Consider the following 23067-nt stretch of genomic DNA (forward strand, 5'->3'; position numbering starts at 1 on the left):
AGGGAGGGAGGGAGGGAGGCTGCCATGGAAGAAGAGAGAGAGGGAGGCTGCCATGGAAGAAGAGAGAGAGGGAGGCTGCCATGGAAGAAGAGAGAGAGGGAGGGAGAGTGCCATGGAAGAAGAGAGAGAGGGAGGGAGGCTGCCATGGAAGAGAGAGAGGGAGGGAGGCTGCCATGGAAGAAGAGAGGGAGGGAGGGAGGCTGCCATGGAAGAAGAGAGAGAGGGAGGGAGGCTGCCATGGAAGAAGAGAGAGAGGGAGGGAGGCTACCATGGAAGAAGAGAGAGAGGGAGGGAGGCTGCCATGGAAGAAGAGAGAGAGGGTGTGAGGCTGCCATGGAGAAGAGAGAGAGGGAGGGAGGCTGCCATGGAAGAAGAGAGAGGCTGCCATGGAAGAAGAGAGAGAGGGTGTGAGGCTGCCATGGAGAAGAGAGAGAGGGTGTGAGGCTGCCATGGAGAAGAGAGAGAGGGAGGGAGGCTGCCATGGAAGAACTAAGGCTGGTGAACAAGCTGAGCTCCTGGAACAGTGGAGCATACAGGGTTAGCCGTGTTAGCTTAACTCACCATTGCCAGCCGTGTTAACTAGCTATCTATGTGCTGTGTTAGCAAGGCAGTTCCAACCATACTAACTAGCTTTGGTCATGTGAGCTAGCTAGCTCCAGCAGCCCATATGGAGCTAGGGAAAACTGAAACATAGCTAGTGATGTGACAGGTCAGTTACAAAACAGATTATATATGGCTGGTTAGCGTTGCATTTCCAGGGCACAGATATATTATTTATACCCTCCCATGCGTGTCCCTGACTCTATTACGGGCCTTAAATTCCAGGGATAAAGGAGCCATTCTCATGCGAGGAGTGTGTGTGTGCGTGCGTGTGTGTATCTGTGTGTGTGTCTGTGTGTGTGTCTGTGTGTGCGTGTGCGTGTGTGTGTGTGTGTGTGTGTGTGTGTGTGTGTGTGTGTGTGTGAGAGAGAGAGAGAGAGTGCGAAAGTGAGAGAGAGAGATTGAGTGAGGCAGGATTACAGAAGCATTTACTGGTGTGTCCGTGTTAGAGAGAGAGAGGCCCATTTATAGGAAAAATGGGCTGTGAGAGAGAGAAAGAGAGAGAGGGGGGGATAAAATAGAGTACATCAGAGAGAGAGGTGGAAGAATATGGAAAAGAGAGGAGAGCAGAGGGTGAATAAGTAAAATTAAGTAGAAGACAACAGAAAGAGATAAATAAAGAAGGATATAGCGGGTAGAAGACAGCAGGAAGAGATAAATATAGAAGGATATAGTGGGTAGAGGAGATCAGGCAGAGATAAATATAGTAGGATATAGTGGGTAGAGGAGAGCAGGAATAGATAAATATAGAAGGATATAGTGGGTAGAGGAGAGCAGTAAGAGATAAATATAGAAGGATATAGTGGGTAGAAGACAGCAGGAAGAGATAAATATAGTAGGATATAGTGGGTAGAGGAGAGCAGGAAGAGATAAATATAGTAGGATATAGTGGGTAGAAGACAGCAGGAAGAGATACATATAGTAGGATATAGTGGGTAGAGGAGAGCAGGAAGAGATAAATATAGAAGGATATAGTGGGTAGAGGAGAGCAGGAAGAGATAAATATAGTAGGATATAGTGGGTAGAGGAGAACAGGAAGAGATAAATATAGTAGGATATAGTGGGTAGAAGACAGCAGGAAGAGATAAATATAGAAGGATATAGTGGGTAGAGGAGAGCAGGAAGAGATAAATATAGTAGGATATAGTGGGTAGAGGAGAGCAGGAAGAGATAAATATAGAAAGATATAGTGGGTAGAGGAGAGCAGGAAGAGATAAATATAGTAGGATATAGTGGGTAGAGGAGAGCAGGAAGAGATAAATATAGAAGGATATAGTGGGTAGAGGAGAACAGGAAGAGATAAATATAGGAGGATATAGTGGGTAGAGGAGAGCAGGAAGAGATAAATATAGAAGGATATAGTGGGTAGAGGAGAGCAGGAAGAGATAAATATAGAAGGATATAGTGGGTAGAGGAGAGCAGGAAGATATAAATATAGTAGGATATAGTGGGTAGAGGAGAGCAGGAAGAGATAAATATAGAAGGATATAGTGGGTAGAGGAGAGCAGGAAGAGATAATTATAGTAGGATATAGTGGGTAGAGGAGAGCAGGAAGAGATAAATATAGAAGGATATAGTGGGTAGAGGAGAGCAGGAAGAGATAAATATAGAAGGATATAGTGGGTAGAAGACAGCAGGAAGAGATAAATATAGAAGGATATAGTGGGTAGAAGACAGCAGGAATAGATAAATATAGTAGGATATAGTGGGTAGAGGAGAGCAGGAAGAGATAAATATAGAAGGATATAGTGGGTAGAGGAGAGCAGGAAGAGATAAATATAGTAGGATATAGTGGGTAGAGGAGAACAGAAAGAGATAAATATAGTAGGATATAGTGGGTAGAGGAGAGCAGGAAGAGATAAATATAGTAGGATATAGTGGGTAGAGGAGAGCAGGAAGAGATAAATATAGAAGGATATAGTGGGTAGAGGAGAGCAGGAAGAGATAAATATAGAAGGTAATAGTGGGTAGAGGAGAGCAGGAAGAGATAAATATAGTAGGATATAGTGGGTAGAGGAGAGCAGGAAGAGATAAATATAGTAGGATATAGTGGGTAGAGGAGAGCAGGAAGAGATACATATAGAAGGATATAGTGGGTAGAGGAGAGCAGGAAGAGATAAATATAGTAGGATATAGTGGGTAGAGGAGAACAGGAAGAGATAAATATAGTAGGATATAGTGGGTAGAGGAGAGCAGGAAGAGATAAATATAGAAGGATATAGTGGGTAGAGGAGAGCAGGAAGAGATAAATATAGGAGGATATAGTGGGTAGAGGAGAGCAGGAAGAGATAAATATAGTAGGATATAGTGGGTAGAAGACAGCAGTAAGAGATAAATATAGTAGGATATAGTGGGTAGAGGAGAGCAGGCAGAGATAAATATAGTAGGATATAGTGGGTAGAGGAGAGCAGGAATAGGTAAATATAGAAGGATATAGTGGGTAGAAGACAGCAGGAAGAGATAAATATAGTAGGATATAGTGGGTAGAGGAGAGCAGGCAGAGATAAATATAGTAGGATATAGTGGGTAGAAGACAGCAGGAAGAGATAAATATAGTAGGATATAGTGGGTAGAGGAGAGCAGGCAGAGATCAATATAGTAGGATATAGTGGGTAGAGGAGAACAGAGCAGATGGCAGGTAATGCTGCTTTGCTCTCATTACATTTCTCCCCAGCATTATTGTTTAGGAAATGGATATTACTGGGGACATAATAGCCTTTACTGGCAATTTCCTCTCATTTAATTCCCCTAGTCCTGCAGTTTCAATCAGCTTCAAAGCCAGATGAAACGCTTTGCTGGGTCTGGGAAGGCAGCATCTATGTATCCTCTACAAGAAAAATAGCACGCCTTGGCAGTCACTGCGCGTGGTTTATTCTCCAAGCAGTGTGCAATGCATACAAAATCAATAGAGCAGTGTAAAAATCCATGAGGGGTAAAACTGTACACTGTTTAATGATGTACTGTAATAAAAACACATCTGTCATTGAAGGCGATGTTTCATTTACAGTTAGAGCAGGTAGGCCAGAAGTTTGTCAGTGTATCTGTTATGGGCTACTTGTAAGACCCCATCTTAACCACATGATACGGTGCTTACGGTGTAATGTATCTTGAGTACAGATCTCCTCAAATGTAGAGGCTAAAGTGAAAGCCTGTTTTCAACCTGTTTACCATCCGTCCCTGAGCTTGGCACGATCAATCCCCTAGAGCCACTTCCGTTTAATGTCGCCAATCCACTGGAGATTTACCTTCCAAGGTATGTTTTAATCCTGGCCAACCGGTAGTGCTTACAACACCTTTCATTTTTCTCTTAAGGAAGGATGATAGGCTCGGTTCACACTTTCATCAGCAGCTTGCTACAAACAGTACACCGCTGCAGGCTTAGTTGGAATAATTCAGCACTGTACTTTGAAGTTAATAATATGTGTGCTAGCATGGGGTTACAGGGAGGTCACAGGGCTGGAGGTCGTTGCTGGTAAGGAGCCGAGAGAAACTAGGCCTATGATGACATCACTATGCCCAGCTATTGTTTACAGCATGTTGTGGTGGTAAGCAGCAGTCTAGGACTGCAACATTTCAGCAATTCAGATGTCCTGCTTATTCCCTCCTCCAACTGAGATTCCTCCACCCGAGAACGGCCCATTTCAGTAAAGTTACAGGAGTTTTGCAACCTTACAGCAGCTCAATGTGTTTCCCACTGCTGGTCTTGAAGTGCCCTTGTCTATGCTGATTTGAGTGTATTCTGTATACCACCACCCTATCTACTTCCACTTGTTACACCATTGAAACTGAGTACATGTGTTGTAAGTAACAGGAGATTATAACATTGGTTGAAATACATGGGGAAAGCATGAGAAAGGCCCTACATAACACAGCTAGACGAACTGAGACCAAGATCTTCAATGTGCTGTAGCTTCTCTGGCTTCATTTCATAGGTTTAATACCAATACAGGGGTGAACCTTCAGTGTGACACCAGATGACAATAACACATGCAGGCTGAAAATATACAGTATATAAGCATGCTTGGATTTGTATTTTTCCAACATGACTTTCGAGAGTAGGCATTGCAATTCAGGACACATCAGCACAGTATTCCTCAAAGGCATCTCATTTTTGCATTTTTTTGCACGCTGACTCTGGACATTGTCGCCTCTTCATGAACAACAGCAAAAAATAATTCTATTGGTATCTGCAACATTTGATTTCCCAGAATGCCAGAGGAAGAGTAGAGTGGAACGTTACTCTGCGTTGACAAGTTAGAGAGCGAGGCCCTGACATTTCAAATGCTTACACGTTTTGTACACTATTGAACTTTCCTCTTTGCCTTCAAGAAATTTTGAATAAATCACTGAATAAGTCCAGACAAACAACACAACATATTTATTCATTCACTTTGTGTCCTGCGGTAGATACAGAGACAAGAATAATGGCAACAATCGTGTTGTGTTTAAAACCTGAGCTGAATGATAGAGACAGAGACTGGCAGATAGAAACAGAGTGGGCTGGTTTTCATCACATGCTTCTCAAGACGGGCAGACAGTACGAAACAACCATGGCAACAAACACCAACCGCCACAATTCCAGATGGCCGGAATTCAATGGCCCGGGATTCAGTCACAGGCACATTGTGGTCCTCTGTGGCTCAGTTGGTAGAGCATTAAGCTTGCAATGCCAGGAAGGTGGTTTTGATTCTCACCGGGGAAACCTACATGAAAACTGTATGTCTCTTTGGGTAAAAGAGCTGCTCAATGGCATATGTAATGTGACAAGGCCCCTGCATTTCTGTGACGTTCATGAAGATCGTATTCACAGTAAAACGCTGTGGATGTAAGCATCTGTTACAAGTCAAAGCTATGTTCTACATCCCATAATAAACAAACCATCTGTTATTGGTAGAAGGTAAAACAGCTACAGTTTTGTAACTATAGGATCCCACACGTTCTAAGTGGAATGTTTGCAAAGAGCATCGTTATTATGTGCTCAAGTCTCCAATCTGGGTTATGAGTTTGTACTGTATGTTGTATGTTTCTACAGGGTTGTGTGGGTAGAACAAGAAACCCTGCAGACAGACATTTTATCCTGTTTGTTGTGAATTTTGTGAACTCCTTGAGGAAAACACCTATTCTGGTCCAAAGCAGGGCACCATATAGGGAATAGGGTGCCATTTGGGAAGCTTGCCATGTCAGCAAAGTTAGGTTAAAACGCCAGACATGGTCAGAATCAAAACCCCTCTTATAAATGTGTCTCAACATCCTCAGGGTTAGGGGAGAGTTTGGCCGGCCAGGATGTCTTTGACCCATCGCGCTCTAGTGACTCCCGTGGCGGGCCGGGCACATGCACGCTGACACGGTCGCCAGTTGTACTGTGTTTCCTCTGACACATTGGTGGGGCTGGCGAGCAGTGTGTCAAAACGCAGTGCGGATTGGCAGGGTCGTGTTTCGGAGGGTGCATGGCTCTCCACCTTCGCCTCTCCCGAGTCCGTACGGGAGTTGCAGCAATGGGACAAGACTGTAACTACCAATTGGATATCACGAAAAAGGGGTAAAAGGTATTTTTTTCAGGAACAACCACTGTACTCATTTTAAAAAATCAGATGCCACACCAAGGATCCGTACCTGAGTAGTACTGTACGTTGGAATGACTATGAATGAAAAGTAGTTGAATTGGAGGAGAATGAAAGAAGTCGTAAACTATTTAAAAACTGTAGAAGGAATAGAAAGAATATTATGGAGTCTGACAGCATTGATGCATCATTGGGGAAACTCTTTCTCTCTTTCCCCCCTCCCCTTTTCTCTCCCTCTTTCTTTAACTCTCACTCTTTCCCCATCCCCTCTCTTTCTATCTCACTTTCTCTCTCTCACTATTTCTCTCTCTCTTTCCCACCCCTTCTCTTTCTCCCCCATCCCCCCACACCCTCTCTCCCCTCCCCTCCTCTCTCTCTATTCCCACTGTGTGGTAGAACCCTACAGAGGACAGGCCTGACTTATAGTGGGTGTTTACCCTATAACACAGCAGTTAAAAGCAGCTATGATGAATCAAGACTTCTCAGTACATCTGCTGTGACAGCTGGAGTCAGAGAGGTAGCATTGGAGAGAGGAGAGGAGAGGGAAAGGGGGATACCTAGTCAGTTGTACAACTGAATGCCTTCAACTGAACTGTGTCTTCTGAATTTAACCCAACCACTCTGAATCAGAGAGGTTCGGGGGGCTGCCTTAAGAGAGCTTCACTCATTATGAACAGCTCCGATAGTAAAGACGTCAGCCGGATAGACTCTGTCAGAGCTGGCCAAGCCGCGATGAAACCTACAGGCGTATCTCCCAGGTTTCAGTCATATAGTACACACGCAAATACTTTATGTGACCAGAAGTATGTGGACACCTGCTGGTCAAGTATCTTTTTCCAAAATCATAGGCATTAATATGGAGTTGGTTCCCCCCCCCCACAGAATCGTCTAGAATGGCATTGTATGCTGCAGCATTAAGATTTCCCTTCAGTGCAACTAAGGGGGCCTAGCCCAAACCATGAAAAACAGCCCCAGACCATTATTCCTCTTCCACCAAACTTTACAATTGACACTATGCATTTGGACAGGTAGCGTTTCCTGGCAACCGCCAAACCCAGATTAGTCCGTCGGACTGCCAGATGGGGAAGTGTGAATCATCACTCCAGAGAACACGTTTCCACTGCTCCAGAGTCCAATGGCGGCAAGCTTTTCACCACTCCAGCAGACGCATGGTGAGCTTAGGCTTGTGTGCGGATACTTGGCCATGGAAACCCATTTCAAGAAGCTCCAGAAGAACTGTTCTTGTGCTGATGTTGCTTCCAAAGGCATTTTGGAACTCGGTTGTGAGTGTTGCAACCGAGGACAGGCGATTTTTATACATTACGCGCTTCAGCACTCGGTGGTCCTGTTCGGTGAGCTTGTGTGGCCTACCACTTTGCGGCTGAGCTGTTATTGCTCCTAGACGTTTCCACTTTACAATAAAAGCAACTTACAGTTGACCGGGGCAGCTCTAGCAGAGCAGAAATTTGACAAACTAACTTGTTGGAAAGGTGGCACGTTGAAAGTCACTGAGCTCTTCAGTAAGGCTATTCTATTGTCGATGTTTGTCTATGGAGATTGCATGGCTGTGTGCTCGATTTTATACTTCTGTCAGCAATGGGTGTGGCTGAAATAGCCCAATCCACTATTTTGATAGGCTGTCCACATACTTTTGTGTATATAGTGTAAATAGAATGGAAATGATGGGGAATAAATAGGATGTGCATCCTCCCAGCCTCCTGGATCCTCCCAGCATTCAGTCTTAGTGCACTCTCACTGTCAGACATAGAAAGTAGATGTTTTATCCTCTGACATTTACACTAACTTTCAACAAAAATGGATGTTGTAAAGGCTTCTTGTTTGGTGGCCAAATATTGACAGATCTTCCTGAAATGAGATCATTTCAAACAGACCCTCCATCACCTCAGGGCATGCAGCTGTAACTACAGACAGAGCTAGCTGAGTTCAGCAACTCCAATAGGCACCCAAACTGTAAACCAACCGCACAGAAGACATGTTATATATGACATATATATCTATGGATAGGACGTGTTATCGTGGCTTGTCTAGAGTGTCAGAGGTTTGAATCCGGCCTACTGGCCTACTGACACAACCTCTCTGTGTCTTTCCCCCCTGTCATCCTCTATCTCTATCTGTTCAGTCAAATCAGAAAATACATAAAAAATAGGATGTTGCAGACACAGTGCATCCTAGGGGTTGTTTGAGCTTCGAAGAGGTGAAAACTAGTCATGTGGAGTCATTGTCAGAATTTTGTCCTTTCTCTGAACAGAATGCTGATTGTCACTTGTCAGTGTTTTTTAATGACAATATTTCCACCTTCCACTAGTTATTTTCCTCTCTTGTCTTCCTCCCTCACTAGAGCAATGTGGCGTGTTCTCACTTCTTCCTCTCCCGGGTTGCATTGCCTCATATGTGACAAGTCATTCTCTGTATCCACCGAGCTGTCAATCATACATTCAGGCTGCATCCCAAATAACACACTGTTCCCAATATAGTGCACTACTTTTGACCAGGCTATGATCAGTAGTGCACTATATAGGGAAAAGGCTGCCATTTTGGACCCACACACTCAATCAATAATTCAACTCTGTGTTTTTTTCCATCTATCACATAGGAAGAGGCGATGATAAGGGGGCTGCAGTACTTTGCCATGGCCAAACACGGTGTGGATTTAGAGTTTCAGGCATTAAGCTGCACAGGTATGTACATATTAATATACTCATTACCTTGCCTTTGGGGGGCAAGTGGGAGGTAGCGGGGGTATGTGACCTGTATGTACAGAGGACACTGGAGGAACTAGAGAGCCCAGAAAAACCTCCAGACATAGGTTGCGTCCTAAATGGAACCCTGTTCCCTATGTAGTGCACTACTTTTGACCAGGGCCAATAGGTCAAAAACAAGTGCACTATGTAGGGAATAGGGTGCCTTTTGGGATGGCTTTTCACTATGAACTGGGATCAGTCTAATGGAGTCTGTTTTCTTTCCTTGTAAATGTTTCCTCTTGCCCATTTGCCATGGACTCTCTTTTTATAGATAACAGCATCTCAGCATCTCAGCATCTCAGTATCTCAGCATCTCAACATCTCAGCATCTCAACATCTCAGCATCTCAGCATCTCAGCATCTCAGCATCTCAGCATCTCAACATCTCAGCATCTCAGCATCTCAGCATCTCAGCATGTCAACATCTCAGCATGTCAACATCTCAGCATCTCAGCATGTCAACATCTCAGCATCTCAGCATCTCAGCATCTCAACATCTCAGCATCTCAACATCTCAACATCTCAGCATCTCAACATCTCAGCATCTCAGCATCTCAGCATCTCAACATCTCAGCATCTCAACATCTCAACATCTCAGCATCTCAGCATCTCAGCATCTCAGCATCTCAACATCTCAGCATCTCAGCATCTCAGCATCTCAGCATCTCAATATCTCAGCATCTCAGCATCTCAGCATCTCAGCATCTCAGCATCTCAACATCTCAGCATCTCAGCATCTCAACATCTCAGCATCTCAACACCTCCCACCCCACCACCCACCACTCCTCTCCCCCAGGAACACCCAAAATACACAACAACCCGTTTTAATCATGTTCCATTTGATTCATTCTCACAGCCGACGGAGAGCGACAGCCTTATTAATCATATTCTGCCCTCACTGAGAAAAAGGCGGGTGAAACGACCGCAGGAAACATATTGTCGCTTGTTTATACACTAAATTAATTTCTCTCACAACCACGTCTTGTTTCAGAATTAGATGAAATCCGCCCCAGGTTAAGGAATATTCATGGTTTGCGTGTTAATCCTTGTTTCGTCTTACTCCTCAGTGTATTTCTGTAACGGTTGGTAGCAACAGGCCAGATCCAGATATGGTGATGAACACACTCCATGCAACATTGGTTTAACACAAAATGTGTTAGGAGAATAGAGGAGATTTTAGCTAAATATAGTAGAGAAGAGAATAGAATAAATCAGTACAGAATATAATTTGATAGAAAAGAAAATAATAGGACAGAATATAATAGGATAGAATAGGATGTAATAGAATATGATCAAATACAATAGGATACAGTGCCTTGCGAAAGTATTCGGCCCCCTTGAACTTTGCGACATTTTGCCACATTTCAGGCTTCAAACATAAAGATATAAAACTGTATTTTTTTGTGAAGAATCAACAACAAGTGGGACACAATCATGAAGTGGAATGACATTTATTGGATATTTCAAACTTTTTTAACAAATCAAAAACTGAAAAATTGGGCGTGCAAAATTATTCAGCCCCCTTAAGTTAATACTTTGTAGCGCCACCTTTTGCTGCGATTACAGCTGTAAGTCGCTTAGGGTATGTCTCTATCAGTTTTGCACATCGAGAGACTGAAATTGTTTCCCCATTCCTCCTTGCAAAACAGCTCGAGCTCAGTGAGGTTGGATGGAGAGCATTTGTGAACAGCAGTTTTCAGTTCTTTCCACAGATTCTCGATTGGATTCAGGTCTGGACTTTGACTTGGCCATTCTAACACCTGGATATGTTTATTTTTGAACCATTCCATTGTAGATTTTGCTTTATGTTTTGGATCATTGTCTTGTTGGAAGACAAATCTCCGTCCCAGTCTCAGGTCTTTTGCAGACTCCATCAGGTTTTCTTCCAGAATGGTCCTGTATTTGGCTCCATCCATCTTCCCATCAATTTTAACCATCTTCCCTGTCCCTGCTGAAGAAAAGCAGGCCCAAACCATGATGCTGCCACCACCATGTTTGACAGTGGGGATGGTGTGTTCAGCTGTGTTGCTTTTACGCCAAACATAACATTTTGCATTGTTGCCAAAAAGTTAAATGTTGGTTTCATCTGACCAGAGCACCTTCTTCCACATGTTTGGTGTGTCTCCCAGGTGGCTTGTGGCAAACTTTAAACAACACTTTTTATGGATATCTTTAAGAAATGGCTTTCTTCTTGCCAGTCTTCCATAAAGGCCAGATTTGTGCAATATACGACTGATTGTTGTCCTATGGACAGAGTCTCCCACCTCAGCTGTAGATCTCTGCAGTTCATCCAGAGTGATCATGGGCCTCTTGGCTGCATCTCTGATCAGTCTTCTCCTTGTATGAGCTGAAAGTTTAGAGGGACGGCCAGGTCTTGGTAGATTTGCAGTGGTCTGATACTCCTTCCATTTCAATATTATCGCTTGCACAGTGCTCCTTGGGATGTTTAAAGCTTGGGAAATCTTTTTGTATCCAAATCTGGCTTTAAACTTCTTCACAACAGTATCTCGGACCTGCCTGGTGTGTTCCTTGTTCTTCATGATGCTCTCTGCGCTTTTAACAGACCTCTGAGACTATCACAGTGCAGGTGCATTTATACGGAGACTTGATTACACACAGGTGGATTGTATTTATCATCATTAGTCATTTAGGTCAACATTGGATCATTCAGAGATCCTCACTGAACTTCTGGAGAGAGTTTGCTGCACTGAAAGTAAAGGGGCTGAATAATTTTGCACGCCCAATTTTTCAGTTTTTGATTTGTTAAAAAAGTTTGAAATGTCCAATACATGTCGTTCCACTTCATGATTGTGTCCCACTTGTTGTTGATTCTTCACAAAAAAATACAGTTTTATATCTTTATGTTTGAAGCCTGAAATGTGGCAAAAGGTCGCAAAGTTCAAGGGGGCCGAATACTTTCGCAAGGCACTGTATAATAGAATATGATCAAATAGAATAGGATATAATAGAATATGATCAAATAGAATAGGATATAATAGAATATGATCAAATATAACAGGATATAATTGAATAGAATAGGATAGAATATAATATGATAGAATGGGAACAGAATAGAACAGGAACGGAATAGAAAAGGATAGAACAGAATATGATAGAATAGAACAGGATAGAATAGAATAGGAACGGAATAGAACAGGAACAGAATAGAATATGATATCATTTAATATAATAGAATATGATAGAATAGAATAGGAACAGACTAGAACAGGAACAGAATAGAATAGAACAAAATAGAATAGTATACAATAAAATACAATGACTTTATCTTCCTTCTTAGAGTGGATGGTTGTCACAGGTTTTCAAACAAAGAAACAGGACAACAATAGCCATTGTTGTGGTACAAATGAACTTGGAATGTACTATGTGGTTTGCCTTCCAGCATTTGTAGATTATGTACAAATATAGATCCTATTTAAATGCATTTCTGCAGTGTTCAGTATAGTTTTCAGTGTTATAGTGCCAGTGTTTGTTTTTGATAGGTATGAAATGTATTTTTCAGCAATATGCTTTCCTGTTAATTGTGTAGTCAGTGGTACTGCATTCTTGGTCAGGTATTCACACACACACATGCATGCACGCGCATGCGCACGCACGCACACACACACACACACACACACACACACACACACACACACACACACACACACACACACACACACACACACACACACACACACATACACACATACCTCCTGCAGCCTACATAGAGGACTCTTCTAGCTGGGTCATGTCACTGGGCAGCACCATGCCCATTCAGCCCTGGCAGGTCTGTTATCAGGCAGCCTTTAAAGCTATGAGCTCAGAGGTTAATGAATTACTCTTGACCATACCTGGGCCTTGGCAGACACTGGGGCACAGCCGGACTGGCATGCACTGGCACAGTGAAGTGGCATGGGGAGTCTGTGGCTACCAGAGTATTTGTTATTTCCCTGGTGTATCATCTCAGGGATCTCACTATCGATGAACAGCATCATTGTAGGGCTGAGAGAATATAAGAATATGCATTTAAAGGGCGTGGAGTAGGTTTAATGACCACCTAAGCTGATTGACCACTTGAAATACTATATTTAAACCCCTCTGTATTCAAGTTGTATCTAAACCTATGATTTTCGTATGCTTCCCTGTGGAAGTTTTGTCATTGGAGTCTCTACAATACTGTGGATGCCAAGTAACTAGGGACAGGTGACAACTCTAGCAGGATATTCCTATGTTCTCTCTGTCTCTGTATCTCTCTCTTCCTCTCTCTGTTTTAGCACGGCCCCTCCCTCAACTGGTTGGCATCCTACTATGGCTGTATGACAGTTATCTCCATAATTACAGTCATTGTCAAATCATTAAGAATACACATTGTGCTCAACATGACTCACTTTGCATTATATCAGAGGCTGTCCCTTGGGCACCACACAATAAGGATTGGGACAGCTCACTCAGTTAAGCAGTAAGGATAGGACAGCTCATCTACATGGTGTTGGGGGGGACAGTATGCATGGGGAGAGCAGGGGACACAGGGGACCACCACAGGGTCTGAGGATAGAGGGAAAGAGGGGACGAGAGAGGGATTGTCTCTCTCTGGTCAATCACCAAGGGAAGGACAACTTTATTAGGGCCTATCCAGAGCCATATATAGAGGATGTTGTATAGTATGGTATGGCATATTATAATATAATATAGCGTAGTATAATACAGTATATTACAGTATAGGTACCCTACAATATAGTATAGTATGGTAAAATATAGTATTTATAATATAGTTTAGCATAGTATAATAGAGTATAGCATTGTATAATATAGTATATTACAATATAGTATAGCATAGAATAATATAGTATAGTATAATATAGTATAGAAAATAATAATGTATCATAGTATATTACAGTGTTGTACAGCATAATATAGTATAGTAGAGGATAGTATAGTAAAATATAGTATAATTTAGTATAATATAGTATAACATAGTATAGTATAGAATACTACAGTATATTATAGTATAATATAGTATAGTATAATATAGTATGATATAGTAGAATATAGTATAGTATAGTAGAATATAGTATAGTAGAAAATAGGATGGTATATTACAGTATAGTATAGTAGAGTAGAGGATAGGATAGAGAGTATAATATAGTTTAATATAGTATAGAATAGTGTGTTATAGTATATTACAGTGTAGTACAGTATAATATATTACAGTATAGTAGAATATAGTATAATTTAGCATAATATAGTATAGCATATTATAGTAGAGTATATTATAGTATAGCATATTATAGTATAATATAGTATAACATAGTATGATACAGTATAGCATAATATAATATAGTATGATATAGTATAATATAGTATATTATAGTAGAATATAGTATAGTAGATAATAGTATTGTATATTACAGTATAGTAGATTACAGTAGAGTAGAGTATAGTATGGTATAGTATAATATAGTTTAATACTATATAGAATACTATATTATAGTCTAGTCTAGTATAATAACAACCTCAATGTGTGATTTTGTTCTCAACATTAGACTCCGTTTGACAGGGGGTCTTAAACAGTATATGACATTGACTCTAGGCCTATCCATCCCTTCTCATTGCTGCTGCTCTGTCCAACCCTACAGCAACAGTCAAAGTGGGACCATCACACAGTCATACATGTAGCGCAGCATATCATTACAATAACGGACCAGGGCATACATAGCTCATCCTCACCATTGGCGTTGTGTGTGTGAGTGGATGAGACATAACATTGCCTAATGTTGTCATGTTCATTTGGTGTGATTGTTTTTGCATGTGTGCTAAATCATGTTCGATCCACATCAGATCACCATCAATCAAAATGATTCCATGTAACTATGTTTGAGAAGTCACGTCATTCAAATCAACTCATCATCATTCCATAACTTGTAACTGTCATGCTAAGTACATTACATCAAGCTAATTATGTCTCTTTCACTGTTATTATGTGTGGTCATAAGTATGCTAGCCTGGTTAAATGAGACCGAACGCTGTGCTCGCCATTGAGGGAAGCATTCAGTCTGGTTTAATCAGGCTATAGCCACACAGGGTGGACAGTCAGATGTAACGCAACATAATTCCATCCAACGGCACACAAGTGCAAGCCCATCGTCAATCTAAAAACAAAAGGAGATATGTTTTTACAGTTGTTGCTGTAGTATAGACAGCAGAACAGTCCAATATACATATTTAATTAGAACAAACAGAGGATTTTCTAAGTAAAAGGATTTGACCAGTGGAGGCTGCTGAGGGGAGGAGGGCTCATAATAACCACCACACGGAAACCACGTGTTTGATACCATTCCATTGACTCCATTCCAGCCATTACTATGAGCCGTCCGCCCCTCAGCAGCCTCCTAAACAACACAAGAATCAGTCAGCAGGAGTCTGAAAGGCTTGAGGAGTTAGCCTGCCTTTCCTTGAGGAGTTAGCCGGCCTTTCCAAAGCTCTCCATGCCCACATACAGACAGACTGACATACTGGCTGACCTAGCCTAACCTAACCCTCGAAGTGTGGGGTGAATCCTCTGAAGAACCGCCCTCTGACTAAAACCACTTGTTTACCCTGCACTCCCATGTTGACATCCAGGCCACAGTGACCCAAGGCCAGGATGACATTCAGAGCCTTACCCACCATGACAATACTGTTCCCTGGTCAGGGATGAAAGGAGGGCTGGTCTTTCTGGAGAGAGAACCAGGAGGTGGGGACAGGGACAACAGCTCCATTGGGAGGAATGAAGAGAGGCAATGTACAGTTGAAGTCGGATGTTTACATACTGTCATGTATTGTCATGTTGTGTCTTGTTTCTGTCCTTTCCCTTCACCCTGTCTCCCTCTGCTGGTCGTTATTAGGTTACCTTTTCTCCCCCTCTTTCCCCCAGCTGTTCCTTGTCTCCTCCTAACTACCTCGTCACCCCTTTTCCCACCTGTTCCCTTTTTCCCTCTGATTAGTCCTCTATATCTCTCTCTGTTTTTGTTTCTGTCTTTGTCGGATTCTTGTTTGTGTTATTCATGCCTGAACCAGACTATCGTCATGTTTGCTGCAACCTTGTCCTGTCCTGTCGGAATCTGCCGGTCCATCTGAGCCTACCTATGTTTTGTCATTAAAGAAGCTCTGTTTACGTTAATTCGCTTTTGGGTCCTCCTTCACGCACCTAACAGAAGAATCCGACCAAGAATGGACCCAGCGACTTCGGATCCTCTCCACTCAGCCGTCGAGATCCAGGGAGCGATGCTAGGCAGACACGAGCAGGAATTGTCTGCTGCTCGACATGCCGTTGAGACCCTGGCCACCCAAGTCTCCAACCTCACAGAACAGGTTCACCATCTCCGCCTCGATCCACCGGCCACTTCCAGGGCTTTCGAATCTCCGGAGCCCAGAATCAATAACCCGCCGTGTTACTCTGGGGAGCCCACTGAATGCCGCTCGTTCCTCACCCAGTGTGATATTGTGTTTTCTCTCCAGCCCAACACTTACTCCAGGAGCACTGCTCGTGTCGCCTACGTCATATCTCTCCTTACTGGACGGGCTCGTGAGTGGGGCACGGCAATCTGGGAGGCAAGGGCTGAGTGTACTAACCAGTATCAGGACTTTAAGGAGGAGATGATACGGGTTTTTGATCGATCTGTTTTTGGGGAGGAGGCTTCCAGGGTCCTGTCTTCCCTATGTCAAGGTAATCGATCCATAACAGACTACTCTATTGAGTTTCGCACTCTTGCTGCCTCCAGTGGCTGGAACGAGCCGGCTTTGCTCGCTCGTTTTCTGGAGGGTCTCCGCGCAGAGGTAAAGGATGAGATTCTCTCCCGGGAGGTTCCTTCCAGCGTGGATTCCTTGATTGAACTCGCTATTCGCATTGAGCGACGGGTTGATCTTCGTCACCGAGCTTGTGGAAAGGAGCTCGCGTTCTCCGTTGCCCCCCTCTCCGCATCACTACCATCTTCCTCTGCCGGCTCGGGTGCTGAGCCTATGCAGCTGGGAGGTATCCGCATCTCGACTAAGGAGAGGGAACGGAGAATCACCAACCGCCTCTGTCTCTATTGCGGTTCTGCTGGTCATTTTGTCACTTCATGTCCAGTAAAAGCCAGAGCTCATCAGTAAGCGGAGGGCTACTGGTGAGCGCTACTACTCCTGTCTCTCCTTCAAGATCCTGCACTACCTTGTCGGTCCATCTACGCTGGACCGGTTCGTCAGCTTCCTGCAGTGCCTTAATAGACTCTGGGGCGGAGGGCTGTTTTATGGACGAGACCTGGGCTCGGGAACATGACATTCCTCTCAGACAGTTAAGGGAGTCCACGGCCTTGTTCGCCCTGGATGGTAGTCCTCTCCCCAGGATTCAGCGTGAGACGCTACCTTTAACCCTCACTGTTTCTGGTAATCATAGCGAAACCATTTCTTTTTTAATTTTTCGTTCACCTTTTACACCTGTTGTTTTGGGCCATCCCTGGCTAGTTTGTCATAATCCTTCTATTAATTGGTCTAGTAATTCTATCCTCTCCTGGAACGTCTCTTGTCATGTGAAATGTTTAATGTCTGCTATCCCTCCTGTTTCCTCTATCTCTTCTTCACAGGAGGAGCCTGGTGATTTGACAGGGGTGCCGGAGGAATATCACGATCTGCGCACGGTGTTCAGTCGGTCCAGGGCCACCTCTCTTCCTCCACACCGGTCGTATGATTGTAGTATTGATCTCCTTCCGGGAACCACTCCCCCCCGGGGTAGACTATACTCTCTGTCGGCTCCCGAACGTAAGGCTCTCGAAGATTATTTGTCTGTAGCTCTTGCCGCCGGTACCATAGTCCCCTCCTCCTCTCCCGCCGGAGCGGGGTTTTTTTTTGTTGAGGATATGGCAGACATACGCCCCCTTTGGAGAGATTGGGTACCCCTAGTAAACTGGAAAAAAAATCTGTCAAAAATTGTTAATATATGCAAATAAAAATTATTATTGGATAGAAAACACTCTAAAGATTCTAAAACCGTTGGAATTATGTCTGTAAGTATAGCAGAACTCACAGGGCAGGCATTCTTCCAAACTAGTTTTTGTGGCCATGAAAGTTGGAGCAACTTTGACGTCATGGCCCCCACCCTTCCCAACCAGCTATGATTCTGCGGACACTTTCTATCTCTTCCGCTAGATGTCCTCTTTCATTAGGGCTTCAAACCGTTCAAATCGCGCGAGAATTGACCCTATGGGAGTGAAATTAGTGCGTGCCACGAGAGAATAGGCTGTGCGTATGGGCGCGAATTGGTCACAGCCATTCCTTTGTTTCCAGCACTGAAGAGAAGGGCAGACGATGGCCGATTGAATTGAAGTTTGTTTTGCACGTCTAAAACATCATAAAGCTTGCTTCTGCACTTAGTTTGACCTGTTTAGTCGACATATAATGTGTAATTTTGAAGTTTTGATGCGCAACTTATCCGGACCAGAGGACGTTTTGGGTGCATTTCAGCTGATGTTATTAGCAGTAGCTAATACAAAGACGCAAGACTTGAAACCAAACGATGTATTGGGTAAGTATGAATCCTTCCAGAACATTCTGAACGAAGACCATCGAAGGTAAGGGAATATTTATGCTTAAATCTGTGTTTCTGTTGACTCCAACATTACGTGGAAATGTAGCTTGGAACTGAGCGCTGTCTCACAATATGGAATAGTGTGCGATTTCTGTAACGTTAAAAATAAATCTAACACAGCGGTTGCATAAAGAAGCAGTGTATCTTTCTAACTATATGTAGAACATGTATATTTAGTCAAAGTTTATGATGTCTATTTACGTTATCTTGCCGCGCTACATAGATTTCATGCGGGCATTTTTGAGTAATTTCTGAAGGTGAACTCACTGTAAATGGACATTTATGGATATAAATGGCATATTATTGAAAAAAAAAAATATGTACTGTGTAATATGTCATATTACTGTCATCTGATGAAGATTTTCAAAAGGTTAGTGAGCGATTTATTTTTTAATCCTGCGTTTGTTGATTGCATGTTTTGGCTATTGAAATGAGCTGTGTCTGGTGGTGGTTTTACATATATATGTGCTATGTTTTCGCCGTAAAACATTTTAGAAATCTGACTTGCTGGCTAGATGAACAAGATGTTTATCTTTCATTTGAGCTATTGGACTTGTTAATGTGTGGAGGTTAAATATTTTTAAGAATATTTTTGCGTTCCATGCGCCACCGTTTCAGCTGCACGTGGGAGGGTTGATTCCCAATTGGGAACCAATATCGTAAACAGGTTTTAAGAAGAAGGACGGGTCCCTGCGCCCCTGCATAGATTATCGAGGGCTGAATGACATAACAGTGAAGAATCGTTATCCGCTTCCTCTTATGTCTTCAGCCTTCGAGATCCTGCAGGGAGCCAGGTTTTTCACTAAGTTGGACCTTCGTAACGCTTACCATCTCGTGCGCATCAGGGAGGGGGACGAGTGGAAGACGGCGTTTTACACTCCGTTAGGGCACTTTGAATACCGGGTTCTTCCTTTCGGCCTCGCTAACGCTCCAGCTGTCTTTCAGGCATTAGTCAATGATGTCCTGCGAGACATGCTGAACATCTTTGTTTTCGTTTACCTTGACGATATCCTGATTTTTTCACCGTCACTCCAGATTCATGTTCAGCACGTTCGACGTGTCCTCCAGCGCCTTTTAGAGAATTGTCTTTTTGTGAAGGCTGAGAAGTGCACTTTTCATGCCTCCTCCGTCTCGGTTCTGTTATTTCCGCTGAAGGCATTAAGATGGATCCCGCTAAGGTCCAAGCTGTCATTGATTGGCCCGTCCCTAAGTCACGCGTCGAGCTGCAGCGCTTTCTCGGCTTCGCAAACTTCTATCGTCGTTTCATCCGTAATTTCGGTCAGGTGGCGGCTCCTCTCACAGCCCTTACTTCTGTCAAGACGTGCTTTAAGTGGTCCGTTTCCGCCCAGGGAGCTTTTGATCTCCTCAAGAATCGTTTTACATCCGCACCTATCCTTGTTACACCTGACGTCTCTAGACAGTTCGTTGTCGAGGTTGACGCGTCAGAGGTGGGCGTGGGAGCCATTCTTTCTCAGCGCTCCCTCTCTGACGACAAGGTTCACCCTTGCGCGTATTTTTCTCATCGCCTGTCGCCGTCGGAACGTAACTATGATGTGGGAAACCGCGAACTGCTCGCCATCCGCTTAGCCCTAGGCGAATGGCGACAGTGGTTGGAGGGGGCGACCGTTCCTTTTGTCGTTTGGACCGACCATAGGAACCTTGAGTACATCCGTTCTGCCAAACGACTTAATGCGCGTCAGGCGCGCTGGGCGCTGTTTTTCGCTCGTTTCGAGTTCGTGATTTCTTATCGTCCGGGCTCTAAGAACACCAAGCCTGATGCTTTATCTCGTCTCTTCAGTTCTTCAGTAGCCTCCACTGACCCCGAGGGGATTCTCCCTGAGGGGCGTGTTGTCGGGTTGACTGTCTGGGGAATTGAGAGGCAGGTAAAGCAAGCACTCACTCACACTCCATCGCCGCGCGCTTGTCCTAGGAACCTTCTTTTCGTTCCCGTTCCTACTCGTCTGGCCGTTCTTCAGTGGGCTCACTCTGCCAAGTTAGCCGGCCACCCTGGCGTTCGGGGTACGCTTGCTTCCATTCGCCAGCGTTTTTGGTGGCCCACCCGGGAGCATGACACGCGTCGTTTCGTGGCTGCTTGTTCGGTCTGCGCGCAGACTAAGTCCGGTAACTCCCCTCCTGCCGGCCGTCTCAGGCCGCTTCCCATTCCCTCTCGACCGTGGTCTCACATCGCCTTAGATTTTGTCACCGGACTGCCTTCGTCAGCGGGGAAGACTGTTATTCTTACGGTTGTCGACAGGTTCTCTAAGGCGGCTCATTTTATTCCCCTTGCTAAGTTTCCTTCTGCTAAAGAGACGGCACAAATCATCATCGAGAATGTTTTCAGAATTCATGGCCTTCCGTCAGACGTCGTTTCGGACAGAGGTCCGCAATTCACGTCTCAATTTTGGAGGGAGTTTTGCCGTTTGATTGGGGCTTCCGTCAGTCTCTCTTCCGGCTTTCACCCCCAGTCTAACGGTCAAGCAGAACGGGCCAATCAGACTATTGGTCGCATCTTACGCAGTCTTTCTTTTCGCAACCCTGCGTCTTGGTCAGAACAGCTCCCCTGGGCAGAATACGCCCACAACTCGCTTCCTTCGTCTGCGACCGGGCTATCTCCTTTTCAGAGTAGCCTCGGGTACCAGCCTCCGCTGTTCTCATCTCAGTTCGCCGAGTCCAGCGTCCCCTCCGCTCAGGCTTTTGTCCAACGTTGCGAGCGCACCTGGAAGAGGGTCAGGTCTGCACTTTGCCGTTATAGGGCGCAGACTGTGAGGGCTGCTAATAAGCGTAGAACTAAGAGTCCTAGATATTGTCGCGGTCAGAGAGTTTGGCTCTCCACTCAGAACCTTCCCCTTAAGACCGCTTCTCGCAAGTTGACCCCGCGGTTCATTGGTCCGTTCCGTATTTCTCAGATCATTAATCCTGTCGCAGTTCGACTTCTTCTTCCGCGATATCTTCGTCGCGTCCACCCGGTCTTCCATGTCTCCTGTGTCAAGCCCGTTCTTCGCGCCCCCGCTCGTCTTCCCCCCCCCCCCCCATCCTTGTCGAGGGCGCACCCATCTACAGGGTCCGTAGGATTTTGGACATGTGTCCTCGGGGCCGTGGTCATCAGTACCTAGTAGATTGGGAGGGGTACGGTCCTGAGGAGAGGAGTTGGGTTCCCTCTCGGGACGTGCTGGACCGTGCGCTGATCGATGATTTCCTCCGTTGCCGCCAGGTTTCCTCCTCGAGTGCGCCAGGAGGCGCTCGGTGAGTGGGGGGGTACTGTCATGTATTGTCATGTTGTGTCTTGTTTCTGTCCTTTCCCTTCACCCTGTCTCCCTCTGCTGGTCGTTATTAGGTTACCTTTTCTCCCCCTCTTTCCCCCAGCTGTTCCTTGTCTCCTCCTAACTACCTCGTCACCCCTTTTCCCACCTGTTCCCTTTTTCCCTCTGATTAGTCCTCTATATCTCTCTCTGTTTTTGTTTCTGTCTTTGTCGGATTCTTGTTTGTGTTATTCATGCCTGAACCAGACTATCGTCATGTTTTCTGCAACCTTGTCCTGTCCTGTCGGAATCTGCCGGTCCATCTGAGCCTACCTATGTTTTGTCATTAAAGAAGCTCTGTTTACGTTAATTCGCTTTTGGGTCCTCCTTCACGCACATAACACATACACCTTATGCCAAATACATTTCAACTCAGTTTGTCGCAATTCCTGACATTGAATCCAAATAAACATTCCCTGTCTTAGGTCAGTTAGGATCACCACTTTATTTAAGAATGTGAAATGTCAGAATTATAGTAGAAAGAACGATTTATTTCAGCTTTTATTTCTTTCATCACATTCCAAGTGGGTCTGAAGTTTACATACACTCAATTAGTATTTGGCCAAACAGTTCTATCTTTGTTTCATCAGACTAGAGGACATTTCTCCAAAAAGTACGATCTTTCTCCCCATGTGCAGTTGCAAACCTTAGTCTGGCTTTTTTATAGTGGTTTTGGAGCAGTGGCTTCTTCCTTGCTGAGCGGCCTTTCAGGTTATGTCGATATAGGACTTGTTTTACTGTGGATATAGATACTTTTGTACCTGTTTCCTCCAGTATCTTCACAAGGTCCTTTGCTGCTGTTCTGGGATGGACTTGCACTTTTCACACCAAAGTACGTTCATCCCCCTATCCACATCGATGGAACAGTAGTGGAGAGGGTAGTAAGTTTTAAGTTCCTTGGCGTACACATCACAGACAAACTGAATTGGTCCACCCACACAGACAGCATCGTGAAGAAGGCGCAGCAGCGCCTCTTCAACCTCAGGAGGCTGAAGAAATTCGGCTTGTCACCAAAAGCACTCACAAACTTTTACAGATGCACAATCGAGGGCATCCTGTCGGGCTGTATCACCGCCTGGTACGGCAACTGCTCCGCCCACAACCGTAAGGCTCTCCAGAGGGTAGTGAGGTCCGCACAACGCATCACCGGGGGCAAACTACCTGCCCTCCAGGACACCTACACCACCCGATGTCACAGGAAGGCCATAAAGATCATCAAGGACAACAACCACCCGAGCCACTGG

The 23067-nt window shown here is 44.5% G+C and overlaps 1 protein-coding gene across 1 annotated transcript in view; it reads left to right on the forward strand.

Annotated features, from left to right (window-relative positions):
* Positions 1-17937: 17937 nt before the first annotated feature.
* Positions 17938-23067, forward strand: part of LOC110538766 (extracellular serine/threonine protein kinase FAM20C) — a 108227-nt gene continuing 103097 nt past the window's right edge. Inside the window, exon 1 of the mRNA XM_090194468.1 lies at positions 17938-18461. The gene's annotated coding sequence lies outside the window, so the exon portion shown is untranslated. The remainder of the gene's footprint in view (positions 18462-23067) is intronic.

This window comes from Oncorhynchus mykiss, chromosome 13 (assembly GCF_057628025.1).
Source record: "Oncorhynchus mykiss isolate SJ-2025 chromosome 13, ASM5762802v1, whole genome shotgun sequence".
Taxonomy (NCBI): Eukaryota; Metazoa; Chordata; class Actinopteri; order Salmoniformes; family Salmonidae; genus Oncorhynchus; species Oncorhynchus mykiss.